We start from the raw sequence: 15,614 nt of genomic DNA, 5'->3' as shown, positions 1-15,614 counted from the left end.
GATAATGAGGTAAATAACACATAAATATCACTTATATTTGTAATTCTGTAATGGAGTATTGTTTTAGGGTAGGAACCATTATTCTAGCTACGTTAGATTTGAAATTTTTCTTTGATAAAAAAAACAAACACATATTCATCATTTGAAACAGTTTTCGAACAAGGTCGTTTGATTAAACACTACACTTATTATTTCTCATTAATGATATACAGGTATAAAAACAGGACAATACCAGAAACGACGAGTTAAAGCCTCGGTCACACCTTACCGGATAGCACGAACGGACGCCTAACGGATGAAAATAAAAGTTGTCCGTTGACAAAATTGTTATCCGTTGGGAGTCCGTTGATGTTCTGACCGAATAAAACGGACGTGTAACGGATGCATAACGGACACACACCGGATATGCAACGTACGAGAAACGGAAACGTACCGGACAGAACGGATGTCGAACGTACATCCAACAGACGAGTACCTCATATAACGGACACCTAACGGAAGCGTACCGGATAAAAGGGATGAACAAGATATACGGAAAAATCAAAGGCGACAATAATGATACATGTAAATCGCATAAATATTCAAAATTTTTCTGTGTAACTGGTTTTTGTTTGTTCTTCAAAATTCCGCATAAGGGCAGCGTCTTGCCTGAATAAGAACTGCTTGATTGTGAAGACGTGCCTATACTCGAAGATCGATTATGAATGATATGAATTCATAAACCTTAAGAAATTTGACATACCGAAAATTGGAATTTCTGACGCGAAATTTTCAATTGGCATTTATCCGTTTCAGATCCATTCATCATCCGTTTTATCCGATATACGTCCGGTAGAAGTCCGTTTCTCATCCGTTCAACATCCGTTTTATCCGTTAAACGTCGGTTAGAAGTCCGTTGATGAATTTATCTTCCAACAGATATATAACGGACATCTAACGGATACAAAACGGAAACGAAACGGACGAGTGCCGTACAATACGCACGTCAAACGGACGTTCAACGGACATTTTATCCGTTGGACGTCCGTTCAAAGTTTTGAACATGCTCAAAATATTCCACCGGACAGAACGGACGTCGACGGATAAAACGTACGCTTAACGGACATGCAACGGATATGGACGGACGTCTAACGGATAAGAACGGACGTCTAACGGACATGAACGGATTGAAAAAAAAGTTATCCGTTAGGCGTCCGTACGAGCTATCCGGTAAGGTGTGACCGAGGGTTAAAGAATAAACAATCATACGTCATTTGTCACCATTCGGTAAAATGAATGCTTTTGATAGATTTCAGATCCCACATTGGATAGGGTGTACAGCAATATTAATTAAAAAGTATACTTTTTTCATAGAATTGCTCGTATTACGCATCTTTAGCTTGTGTCTTTACACATGAGATTTATTAAAGTAAAGTCAAATCAATAAAGACAAAGAACAATTTACAATATTTATTCACACCCATCTCAAACGTCTACCATGTTGTACATGTATCGAACAATCAATATTGTTAACCAAATTTTACAAAAAAAACAAGTGGATTAAAAATAGATGAGATCAAAATCAACAGTGAAAATAAACCAACGTATTGCATTCTGCCAGATTGTTTATCAGGATGAAAAACTCGTGAATGAAGATAGCTTTTGCATAGTGAGTTGAATTATGTGTGGACACTTTATTGGTCATTTGACTGTAGGTCTTATATTTTTGCATCGACTGATGAAAAAAATATAAAAAAGAAGGTATTTCAATACTTTTGCTGCCACTTTACTATAATGAATAAGTGAACAGGTGATGAACTGAAGAAAATAACATGTCATTGATATTTGCCAAACAAAAGTGCATAAACTTTGCAATATAAAAAATGCTGATTTGCTCTACATGTAAATGCAGAGTTTCCAACTTTTCTTCATATCAACATCAATTATCCCGACATTCTATTTATAAATAGATAATTAGAGATATATATTTGAAAAGCAGCTGTATATTGTGTCATTCATGGGGAACACACCGTTGCTCGTTAGCTTGTAGAAATCCTAACATCAAATCAGAATTAACGTCACTAATGAATAACTGTTTACCAAATGCAAAGAATAAAGAGGTAAACAAAATGAACGCTTTCTTCTTTAATGCATGTAACACATAACTCCCACTTGTATTTGTATTTTTGTAACGGGTAAATTTGTTTATGGTTTAAACAAAATTTCTATCTAGGTTAGATTTGAAAGTATTACAAATTAAAAAAACAAACACATTTTCACCATTTAGAAACGTTTTCCAACAATGTCATGTAATTTAAATGCTACATTAATTTTTATTCAAGAATAAAAGACATGTATGAAAAGGTAAAATACCAGAAACGACAAGTTAAGGAAAACATATTGACACGTCATTGGTCGCCATTCTGTAAAATGGATGTTTTTGATAGATTTCAGATCACCTATTGGATATAATGTACAGCAATTTAAATAAGAAATAACAGCTTCATTCATAGAACTGATCGTATTACGCATCGTTAGCCTTTCTTTTGCACATGAAACTAATTATAGTAAAATCAACCCAATAAAGACAAAGAGGGATTTTAAATATTTACTCACATCCATCTCAAATGTCTACCATGTTATACATATGTAGCGAACATGCAACATAAGAAACCAAATTTTACAAAAACAAACCAGTTGATTAAATATAGAAGAGATCAACATAAACAGTGAAAATAAACCAACCTATTGCATTCTGCCAGATTGTATATCAGGATGAAAACTTTGTGAATGAAAATATTTTTTGCATACTGGATTTACGTGTGAACACTTTATTTATTATTTGACTATATATAAAAAGAAGATGTGATATGATTGCCAATGAGACAACTATCAACAACAGACCAAAATGACACAGACATTAACAACTATAGGTCACCGTACGGCCTTCAACAATGGGCAAAACCCATACCGCATAGTCAGCTATAATAGGCCCCGATAAGACAATATAATTACATTAGATGTATGTTTCATTATAATACTTTATTCTGATTGGCTAACTGCACATCACGTGTTATTCCGTAAGCAATTGCATCACTCAATAAAACTTTTCATTCATGATAACACGTGGTCCAACAATAAAGTGCACAGGTGAATTAAATAAAAACAATATACAATTCGTGTTTTCTTGATCATAGCTAAAAAATGTAATTATAAGTATTGAATGCTTCTTTTTGTAACTTCATAGGGTTGTAAAATCGTTGACCGTGCGCACATTTTTAAAATGAAGCGCTTCCGCGCTTCATACAAAATGTACTTCGGTCAACGCTTTTACACCCCAATGAATTTACAAAAAGAAGCATTCAATTCTTAAGTAAAACAATTATATGTCTTTATATTTTTGCATCGACTGATAAGAAAAATATAAAAAAAAGGAGGTAGTTCAAACCTTTTGATGCAACTTTACTATAATGAATAAGTGAAAAGGTGATGAAATGAAGAAAAATAACATGTCATTGATATTTGCAACACAAACGTGTATAAACTTGGCAATATGCTGATTTGCTCTACATGTAAATGCAGAGTTTCCAACTTCTCTGCATATGGACAACAAATACCTCCGACATTTTATATAGAAATGGATAAATAGAGGTATATATTTGAAAAGCAGCTGTCTTTTGTGTCATTTTAGGGGAACACACCATTACACTTAGCTTGTAGAAATTATAACATACATACAGAAACCATCACAACGTTACTAAAGAATAACTGTAAACCAAATGAAAAGAATAAAGAGGTAAATAAAATAAACGCTTTATTCTGTAATGCATGTAACACATAAATCTCACTTATATTTGTATTTCCGTATTGGGTCTTTTTTTATGGTAGAAACAATAATTCTATCTATGAAAGTTCTTAAAGTCTACTTATGTGCAGACGAAATTAAATAAGATAAAGATAAAGATAAGTATACAGCAAAATGAACCATTGTGCGGTAAACGTATAAGGCTTTTACTTCGTATTCCTTTAGCGACATCTGTTTCCTGATCGACCTAAGATTTTTTTCTTTTTTTTTACATAAACATTTCATTATATTTCTTCAATGTACACGAGGTCAATAATAATACTGTGTGCACTTCATCGAAATGTATCTGTTTTGCATTTTTCATTTTAATCTTTTTCATTAATTGTGTATTAATTAACGAATGAGGTTGTTTATTTCATACGCCGTGAACCACATGCAAACACATGTGCTTCCGTTTTAATAGAAAATCATGTTACTTAATATTGAATAGTTAGAGCATATACACTACATTCCATAACAAGGGACAAAAGCAAGCTTTCACAAGAAGATCCTTGCAAACTTGTAGCACATTTAAACAAACTTATAATTAAAGGTGTTATTAGTAATGTTGTTCTAAAATGTATAAGATCTATGAATATTGTTTAAATTGGCATCAATATCAATTTTGTCGTTAACATTTTTAAACATACCTTTTCGAATGTGTTTTTTGTTGTAAGAGGTATACACATCCACGTTTTTATTTCTATATATAGATTGCTTTATCTATATACAAAATTATTACTATTTATTGTAAGGTTAAATCCTTATTTTCCTACTACCTGTGGATAATTTTATTCAGGCATTGCACAATTTATGCCTTATTTAACTGTTCATGGTGTCAAAACTCTAACTCCTTGTAATCTGTTTTTATATCACGGAATAAATCATATTTCAGCAAATACTTAAATCTCATATATCCCAGTGAACTTGAATTTAAGGACACTACTGATACATGAAGGACTGCTTCATACCGTTATGTTTTTCTTAATAGTGAAACAAATGGACGACTTCACACTAAAATATATAACAAACGGACGATTTCAACTTCCCAATTATCAATTTCACATCGCAGTAACATACCCTCTGCCCCTTCGTACGTTGTTTACATATCTCAGTTGATACATTATGCTCGTGCATGTTCATACTATACGGACTTCATATACAGGAGTGTGCTCTTTACGCGGAAACTGCCCCAACAAAGTTATGAGTAGCAACTATTAAAATTGACACTCCGTAAATGTTATGGACACCATAACGAATTGGTTGATGCATACAATGTGTTTGTATCTAAACTTACTAAGGACATCTTTTCCACGTCTAAGATTGTTGTTTGCATTTTACGTCCTCTGGTCTTTTGATTAAGTACCAAACAAGACCTATTCCCCAATTTGATTTATTTGCTGAGTGTAATTTTGCATTACCATAAGACATGTCGGGGTACTTTGTTATCCAATATTAATGTAGTTAGTTATGTTGTTGTTTTAGTAATTCTGATCGATTTTTGTGAAATGTGTTATTGTTTGTAGTTTTAATATTTTGTTCGTAGGCAAATGTAAGATAATTAATCACCCAGGTCATTTATAAGACTTTAGTTTGGGGAAACTTAACGTACACGATTGATTTGTTTTGTCTTTTGATTTAAAAGAAATTTCCGACATAGCTAGATATAACAATCAGTTATCTAATTCTTACACAATTGATATTAATTGAATTGTAATTGTTATATCAGATATCAAATGCAATTACTACAAACCTCATTTTGAACTATGTAAACATTTTAGATATTTACCTATGACGGCACTTTTACATGTCTTTGTTGCAATGTTACACTGCTTTTCCGGATTATGGTGTAGGTCGGCGTCTGACAAAATGTTTAAACACGCTGCAAGTGTGTCTTGTCCTAAGTCAGAACCCTGTTGTTGGTTGTCGTTTGTTGAAATGGTTCTTTTTGGAGGACTTTTAAAGCTTGCTGTTTGGTTTGAGCTAAGGCTCAGTGTTGAGGACTGTTCTTTGGCTTAAAATTCATACTTTACATATATTATGACTTGTATGGAGAGTTGTCTTGCTGACACTCGTACCAAATCTTCCTATTTTGATTTATGTAAGAATTAACTGTTTTCTGTGTTTTATTCCAGGGAAAATACAGCATTAATAGAAGCTCTTATGTAAATATAATCACAATTTAAATTTTAATCGCAAAAAAATTTAAGCCTGATGAAAAGGATAAAAGTTTTAAAGCTAACTTTTTACTCCTTTAGAAATTATCATTCTTAAATTGTTCAACCTTTTTTCCTACTGCCCTATTTTTTTTTCGTGAGTTTTTGCAGATATATTTGACGTATAATCTTAAATAGTTTGCATCGCTATGTCTCCATATAGTTTGCTGAATCCGTGTCATCATTCAAGGATTTGATACACGTGCAGTCGACTTGATCATCTTATTTCATGATAATAAAAAAAATTAATGACATAGAAATAGAAGTTTAGTTTCTAAATATAAATGAATCCAACAATCAATTTCTAAATGAGGGACGAAAGATACCAGAGGGACAGTCAAACTCATAAATCGACAATAAACTGACAACGTTTTGGCTAAAAATGAAAAAGACAAACAGACAAACAATAATACACATGAAACAACATAGAAAACTAAAGAATAAGAAACACGAACCCAACCAAAAACTAGGGTTAACCTAAGGTGTTCCGGAAGGGTAAGCAGATCCTGCTCCACATGTGGCACCCATCATGTTGCTTATTTTATAACAAATCCGGTAAATGGTCTTGTTCGGTAAGGTCATATTCTAAAATTGCCTTAGTTAACAATCCAATCTTTGCACTCGTGAAATCTGTTGAAACAATTTTATTTTCTGAAAATATTTGATAAGCATATGCATTCTTTTAAATCTGGAAGCTCAGTACTTTGACATGTATTCAAATCATTTAGGGAATTCTATAAAGCGTTATTGTTTTTCATAAGCGAATATCTAAACCTTTTATACTTGTTTTGGGACCTGTCGTTGAATTAAAAAGCTATCAGCTATTCGTCTTTTTTTTCTATCTATTATGAAATAAAGTGGCATTGCAAAACATATGTTATTTAACGAAAACAAAACTGTTGAAATAGATGTTGTCAGAGTAAATATATATATACCATATACTTATTGTTTTTAACATTCCTAATATACAGAAGTCAAAACTTACCTTCTTTAAGAACGTCATGAAGTTTTTGCTTTAAAACCCTCTCCTTAATATATATATTTTTTTTTCATTTTTATAAAGATTTCGAATGGAAACCAAAATGTATTTGTTATAAACATGCGATACGTCTAATTGCGAAAAAAACATTGAAATATAAAACATCGAAATATCCTTATCTTGCTATTCATTTTTTTTTAATTGCTAATTAACCGAACTAGATTTTTGATATTCAAATGATAAAGCAATAATGATCTAATCGAAATTAAACACAAACGTAAATAGATGACAATTACTCTGAATAAATGTTTCAACCTGGAGAAATGTTTCTAAATGTTATTGTCACACAGTAAAACTCAGATTTGTGTACATTTTGACTATACTGAATATTAGAGTTAGACTATTTACCAGATTTGTAATAAATTGAGCAACACGTTTGCCATACGTGGAGCAGGATCTGCTTTTCCTTTCGGAAGCACCTGATACCACCCCACGTTTTTGATGGGGTTTATGTTGCTCAGTCTTTAGTTTTCTGTGTTGTGTTTTGTGTATTGTTATTTGTCCGTTTACATTTGTATATGTTATTTTTTGGCCAAGGCGGTGTCAGTTTATTTTCGATTTATGAGTTGAACTGTTCCTTTGATATCTTTCGTCCCTTTTTATAAGTATTTTTACATTTTAAATTAGTATTTAGATGTGCCCATCACATGTACTTTGACATGCAAATTTTCATAACATTCTATGACGCGCTTTTATATTCACAAGATACTTTAGTAATGTCAGGACTTGTTGAATTTATTTTGAAGACACTATGTTCAAGTAACAGTTGGACATAACGTCCTCTATATCAGTTCATTATTATAAACAATACTATTTAGCGGTAACCTCGGTTTTTTGTTTTTAAAAGGATTTTAACTTTAAATGAAAAACGGTTAAAAAAAAGCTATTTCACATTTCAATATCGATCCGGTTACGCAACAATTTAGTTTTAAAGAGATATAATTCTGAACAATTAGACACACACGTGTCGTATAAAGGATTATTGTGAAAAAAAATATAACTAACAAAGTTTATAATCCAAATCTAAAATGGATGAGACACAAATAGTAAAGATCTGACACTTTGGTGTGTATTCGTTTTATGCTACCTAAAGGTAAACGTTAATCAGTCCTTTCGGTTTTGTTTTCGTTTTGGTGATGTGTTTGACAGACAATGTCATTAGAGTGCGAGGTTTGGCTGGTGCAAACACAGGATCATCTACCATTTTTCATAAATGTCCTGTACCAAGTCAGGAAAATGGCAGTTGTTACATGTATCTTCTCGTTCGTTTCTGTGTGTATTGCGTTGTCGTTTTGGTTTTTTGTTGCACTTCAGTGTTTCTGTTGTTTCGTTGTTTTCCTATTATAGTTTACCATAGTTTTAGTTTGTGGCTTTGTTTAAAAGGGCCAAAAATAAAGAACATTGAGGACAAAAATTCCTTAAAGTTTTGCTAAACAGCTTAATATATTGTACATTAAACTGATTATTGAAAAGAAGTTTACACTTTTTTTGTGTCATAAACAGGAGTCAATATGTTAACGTGTAACTAATTAAACACCGCTACAAGTTTCACTTTGTAAATACAGATGTTTCACAAGCCACGCCTTATTTAGTAGATATATGATTTTCATAGATGTCTGGTTTCGTTTTACCAACTGGTTCCCAGATATGATTTCTAAGTTTCATTTCGTAGATTTAAAATTAGGTATATGTAACCAGTAAATATGAATATTCATAGCGGTTTAATTGAAATTTGAGGTAGACCCACATCTAAGGAAGGGGCGGTACAAAATATTAGTATAAGTTAAAACTCTAAGAAGTTTGTGGTATATACATGTTGAACATATGCCGCATAGTCCCATATTTTAAGAGAGAGAAAACACAGAAGTTAGTATCAGCTTTCGATTGAAGAATAGATTTGTTTACGAAACTTCATAGAAGTCATATAGATTTTAATCGTAACAGGAATTCCTAGGGTACTTACATTGTATATATTTAATAAATTGCAACCTATATCATCAACTGAAGCTCACATTTTGGACTGTAAATATAAAAGAAGAAGATGTGGTATGATTGTCAATGAGACAATATTTAGCAAGAAACAAAATGACTATAGAACATCATACGAAAATGGGAAAAGCCCACGCTGTATAGATATCTATAAAAGACCCTTAAATGAAAAATGTAAAACAATTCAAACGAGTAAACTAACGACCTGCATTTGACCTGATAAATGTTCAAAAAGGAACGAAACACAAATATATTACACGGCCTACAAACGACAACCACCGAATAACAGGCTCCTGATTTCAAAGAGGCACATATATATAGATTGTTTACCTTGCGGGAAAATGGTCAAATGAATAGGTCAACCCGGTATCATTTTAATTAAATTAATCATTTTTACAAATAGCGATATTCAGGATCATCATACACTCAGAAATGTATCAAAAATGGTCAAATCAACATAAATGATGCGATGACCTATAGTGTTTTATACATGACATGTGCTCTCTTGTAGAGAGTTGAATAATTCGCAATTATACCACATTATCGCTAATTTGTGCATTTTCCCTTTGATCCTTTTTTTCTGATAATTTTTCATATCTTGCTCCTCAATTCAGTTGGAAAATTATCGCTAAAAACTAAGCAGGCATGCGGCGTTGCTAACGAAATTGACATAAAATTGACAACGTCGTCATAGGTAAAATCCTCAACTCGATTGCCTTTCTCGTTTTCGTCGTCCTGGCTCAAGCACGACAATCAATCTCGTTCAGATGATCAACGATAATCTATAATTATCTTAATTTTATTGGAATAAGGTACTGATAATATTAACTTACGACGAGCAGAGGTTTCCACATAAGGGTTATACATCCGGAACAATATTACAATTAATGAGCTAAAAAAATGATCTCATCACGTACATGTAAAAGCAGTACAATATTAAACAAATAACTCGTTGTACCTAATTTTGCAGTCGAATTATAATATAATGACCGGAAGGAAACTGTAAACTTCTGTATTATTTAGGATAGTCAAAAAGAACTATTATAAACTGATTGAACCCATTGATCAAATACCTATTTATTTTACATCGAATGATAACACAATAATACTTATATTTTGAGATACCTAGTGTATTGGAATCATGTTAGGATGACAGTGCAATCAACTATAAATCATATATGAAATCATTAGAAATGTCAAAGCATGTATTTGTTTCGTAGTACTTGATGGTTAATAACAATTATTATATGTTATTTAGTATTGTTTAAAAAGATTAATACGATATCATTCCAGGGCGAAACCGTACTACATTTCGCTGCTAGTAAACATAATCCAAAAATCATTCAAGCTCTTCTCGAATATGGTTGTTTTCCAAAAGAAAAGGATGGAAAGGTAAACTGAAAAGTAAAAGTCTTCGATAGGAATGTTATCGGGTAACAAAAAAAACACTTTTTTATTTTTTTTTAAATTTTATATGTAATGAGGAATTTATCAGACATATCATTATAAGCTTACAGAGAAGAGTAATGCATGCAAAGACAACATCCATCAACGAACACCTATTGTAGAAGCTCTAAAAACAATTCCGTTGAAAATTGAATAGTCACAAAATAAGTGTTAAAAACTCTCTGCTCTTCATATTTTAGTCTTGATATGGTATTTTTCTGAACGAGAAGGTTCATGTTATAATTTAATCCGATATGATTGAACTTTATTTCCTCCCGTTGTTTTTCTTTAAAAAGCATAATAGCAGGCTATCATTTATATAATGTCGCTCTGCTGTTTTGTAATTGCAGGGTAGAACAGCATTACACGTAGCTGTGGATCAAGATTATGTTGATCGAAAAAGTGTCAAAATTTTACTCGAAAATGGCTGTAAATATGAAAAGGACTTAAAGGTAAAACAAAAGCTACCTTTTAAATCATTTACCTTTAACAATTGATCAGCAGCTAAGCAACGCATTCACTTTACATCACGTTCAATTCGATCAAAATAAGACACGTTTGAATAATAAAAAAAATGGAAAATATTATAATTTCTGAGTTGTAACGGATACGTTTGTGTAAAATTGAGATAATACCCTATCATGTTTAAAGATTTTCTGCTAGCGAAAGTCTTTTATGGATTTACGTTCATCAGGAACGTTCACACAATAATTTGAAAACCAAGGACCTATATGAAATAAGGGATACGTGAGGAGCTATTTACATGAATTAACAATTATTAACCAGTTTTGGTCAGAAATGGTCATTTTGATATTTTCAGCTCCTAAAAGACTAAACATTTTATTATGAAGGAATTTTCAGCTTTTGCGGTAAAATCAGCTCCGGTCAAACAAATCTCATGCATTGCTATCAATTGGGAATTTTTCAGAATATTTTTCAATAATTCAATAAAGTAATAGCTAAACAGCTGATCATCCATATTAAGTTATTTCTTAGATATGAACAGCCGACAACTTAAATAAGTATGTACCTGTGTTACACTGAAAATGATTCAGTCAAATCGATAGAAGTCGAAGTGACTTATTATTATAAGCTTACACCGAAAAGTTATAAATGTCAATCCAACATGCAATATCGAACACCTACTGGATTTCAAAAAAGAAACCCTTGAACATGCAATAGACAAAACAAGCAATAAGAGATAAAAGTATCTGCTCTTGGTATGATATTTTTCTAAAAGGATATTTTATTTTAGTTTTTTACGATTCATTTATATTTCCTCTAACAGTACAAAATTGATAAAAGCAGGCTATCATTTATATATAACCTTTCTGCTGTTTTGTCATTCCAGGGAAGGACAGCATTACACGTAGCTGTGGATCGAAGTAAAGGAGATTTTAACATTGTCACAACATTACTCGAAATTGGCTTTAATCCAGATGAAAAGGATACATTGGTAAAACCAAAGCAATTTTCTTCTTTAAGAACTTTTTTTTTCTTCATATATTGATTAGCAGCAAAACAACCCATGTACTTCATTTGTAATAAAGTAAAGCTTAGATAATCAATCAAAATTAGAATAATATATATAATTAATAATTAACGGATTTATTTGCATGAATTATATTTAGTTTTTTATAGACTACCTGCGACCTGCGACAATCATCTGAAAACAAAGAACCTATGAGACATGAATAAGTGAGGATCTATGTGAACATACATGACCTTAGAAGAATAGCACTCGTCCAAGGCTAATTTTCCTTGAGGGAGTTGACCAATTATTCATTGATTTGTTAACGAGTATATAAGTAGTAATGTCAGAAAATTTAAAGAAACACGTACAAAGTTGGAAAATACAGAATGGAAATGAGAAATGTTTTAAAGAGACAACAACCCGACCAATGGACAAAAAACAGCACAAGGCCACTAATGGGTCTTCAACACAGCGAGAAAGTCCCACAGCCTCTGCCCTTTACTAGTTTTGTTTTTTTTGTTTTTTTGTTTTAGTTAATTTATATGTTTTTGAGTACTATTTTCAGTGAACTAGTACAGATTTTGTTAAGTGGCCGGCTTGAACCTGCTTCCCGGTCTTGACTTTGGAGGCGCACACATCCAGTGTGGTTAAACATGTTTTGTGAGATCCCAACCCTCCCTTTATACCTCTAGTTATTGAGGAATAATCAGACACATTGTAATCCGCCCAGAAAAGATCAGTTTAAAAGAAGTTCGAGTCCGATGTCAGAATAGATTACAATATATTGAATAAAAAACAAACCTATGGAGAGTTGTCTCATTGGCACTCACACCACATCTTCCTATATCTATACATTTCGAAAAACCGTAACGTTTCTCGAGATCACTCCTAAATATGAAATTGATTGATTGATTGATTATTGGTTGCTCAACGTCCAGTGGAAGCCTAATTATTAAAAACCAGGGACTAACATATATTTTAAAACTCCAGGAAATATAAAGTCAAAAGGAACCTTTTTCATATTTAATGTTGAAGACCAGTCAGAATTCTTCTCATTAAAATTTAAGTTGGTATGGGTGTCTTTCGCCATCTTGGATTGTAAAACACTGAGAATGTAAGGTCCAAATTTGCAATCAAGTTAGCAAAAATTGATGCAGGAATGCAAATAACTAATGTGAATTTGCATTTCAAAAAACAAATTTATAAAATTATATCTCATTATTATTAATAGTTTCACTAGTGTAGATTATTTTCTCTTTAATTTTAATGTTTTTAAATTGACATTTTAAGTTGGGAGGTAACTCTGACACAGTGCATTTTCTGAAGGAATCTACATGAAATTTTATATTTTGTATTTTTAGCCAAAAAACGAACGCACAATGACCCTATCTTCTCTTTTGATTTTCGCAAAGTATTTTTTAAAAGCTATTTTTTGTGTTTTAATTTACAATTCTATCATTTTATTAAGCTTTTAATTACATCATGATGATTTTTCCTGTATAATCTATATTAAATGTATCAATTTGTCACAACCTGTAGCTTGAGCAAATGCACGGTGACCTATCAATATACCCCACCTACGATAGTAGAGGGGCAATACGTTTTCTTGTCTGTGCGTCCGTTTGTTCTTTCGGTCGTCCGTGCGTTTGTCCGTCTGTTCGTCCGTCCGTTCGTCCTGCTTCATGTTTAATTTTTTGTTCATTGTAGTTTTTGATTAATTGATGTCCAATCAACTTGAAACTTAGTACACATGTTTCCTATTATATGATCTTTTTGTTTTTAATGCCAAATTAGAGTTTTTACCCCAATGTCGCGGTCCACTGAACATAGAAAATGAATTGTAAGTGGGGCATTCGTGTACTTGGACACATTCTTGTTTTTATTATATTTTTCTACATTTGAAAATGCCTGTACCAAGTCCGGAATAAGACAGTTGTTGTCCATTCCTTTGATGTGTTTTGTCATTTGATTTCGGCATGTGATGAGAGACTTTCCGATTGAATTTTCCTCGGATAATTTGTGTGATTTTACTTTTTGAACATATATCAAAATTTACTACGTTTTGGAAAAGTATGAACAAATTCTATCATTTTTTATTTAGATTCCCATACCACCATAAACCAACAGAAGAAAGTCATGGCTAATCTCACTAATTATCTCTCGATATAAATTGATGTAAACTTTGTTTTATCTGGTTATTTACAAAATCATACTGATTTTGAAAAAAACAATTATTGGTAATAATAAAAACTTTACATTTTGTTTGTGATGGATGAACGAATGCACTGTATGCTTAGTTTTATTATAATCTTTCGTGAAATTGTCAGAATATTTCATCAAAAGACGTTTCTTTTAATATAGCTAGAACTTGTCCATACTACGGATACTCATATTTTACTTTTTTAATCAGGAATGAAGATGAAGAAATCGTATTCTGTAATCATAATCGAATGTAACTGATTACATGTTTTTCAGTAATCAACAGTAATCTGTAATCGAAGACATTTTCGATTTCATGTTATCGTAATTTAATCGATTACAACAAAAATTGTGATGTTAGGAACTCATACTTTTCGATTACATTTCAAATACTTTAGTAAAATAGCTTGATGAAATATAACCTAAGAGTTTATCAAATGCCTTATTTCTATCTTTTGCCTTATTTGCTGCATTATGATCAACTAGATCCCATACCACATTTTACCTTATATTTAGCTTTTGAAACCAATGGATTAATGTGCTTGTCAATAATTCTTGACCTTTTATAACAAAATTTGAAATAAGAAATAAGATAATAGATTCAAAATAAGAATTGAGTCTCAGGTTGAGTTATGTAAACGTAAAAGGGGTAATCTTATTTTGTATTAAAAGTCCTTTTTCAATAAGAGTTGGAATTTCAGCTTAGAATAAATAATAAGTTGATTCCTTATAATTTTATGATATAGAATTAAGAAAGTAAACAAAATTATTTTAACAATGAATCATTGCTTAACTATGCATTGAACCGTTTACAGAAATAGATACATTTTGACATTATAAATATGTTTTTTATATAATTTGATAAAAGAATAAAAAGTCTAAGTGAACTTTTTGTAATTACTTATCAGATAAACTCATTATATATTCTACTTTTTTTTAATTTTCAGAGGAAACATCCAACTTTGTACTAAACTATACCTGTTTTCAATTAGTAAAACAAAAACACTACCCTTGTCAATATGAAAGCATTTCTTTTTTTTAATAAAAACTACAATATAAATAAGTGATTAATTCTAAGATCTATGACACATTCGAACATTTCAATTTTAACTTATCAGTTTCAAACATAGAGTAGTGGCATCTGTCTCTTTAAAAGGCCATACATTGAATTCAGATCCCTGGAAGTTAAACCGACGATTTTAGATTTAGGCTCTACTTGTTATTAAAGATAATTTTGAAAGAGTGAAAAAAGTATTCTTGAATAGTAGAATAAAAATTTAGTACACATTGTAGATAACAATGTTCTTTCTGAATATTTTCCTTATTAATTAATTAATTAACTAAGTCAATTTTGTCCTTGTACTTACCTAAATACACCATTCTGATTATCATTAAGGTAAAACTAAGCAGACTGAACTCATCATCAAA

General features: G+C 31.4%; 1 protein-coding gene and 1 long non-coding RNA gene across 2 annotated transcripts in view; both read left to right on the top strand.

Moving 5' to 3' along the window:
* Window positions 1–15,614, top strand: part of LOC139502640 (epidermal growth factor receptor-like) — a 346,005-nt gene that overhangs the window by 65,437 nt on the left and 264,954 nt on the right. The window lies entirely within an intron of this gene.
* LOC139502651 (uncharacterized) lies at window positions 3,677–12,843 on the top strand. The gene is made up of 4 exons (XR_011658905.1): window positions 3,677–3,775; window positions 10,361–10,459; window positions 10,864–10,965; window positions 11,865–12,843. It is a non-coding gene; the product is annotated as an uncharacterized lncRNA (long non-coding RNA).

The sequence above is a fragment of the Mytilus edulis genome, chromosome 14, assembly GCF_963676685.1.
Source record: "Mytilus edulis chromosome 14, xbMytEdul2.2, whole genome shotgun sequence".
Lineage (NCBI taxonomy): Eukaryota > Metazoa > Mollusca > Bivalvia > Mytilida > Mytilidae > Mytilus > Mytilus edulis.
The sequence above is the reverse complement of the archived record's forward strand: the minus strand, read 5'-3'. Positions and strand labels throughout refer to the sequence as shown.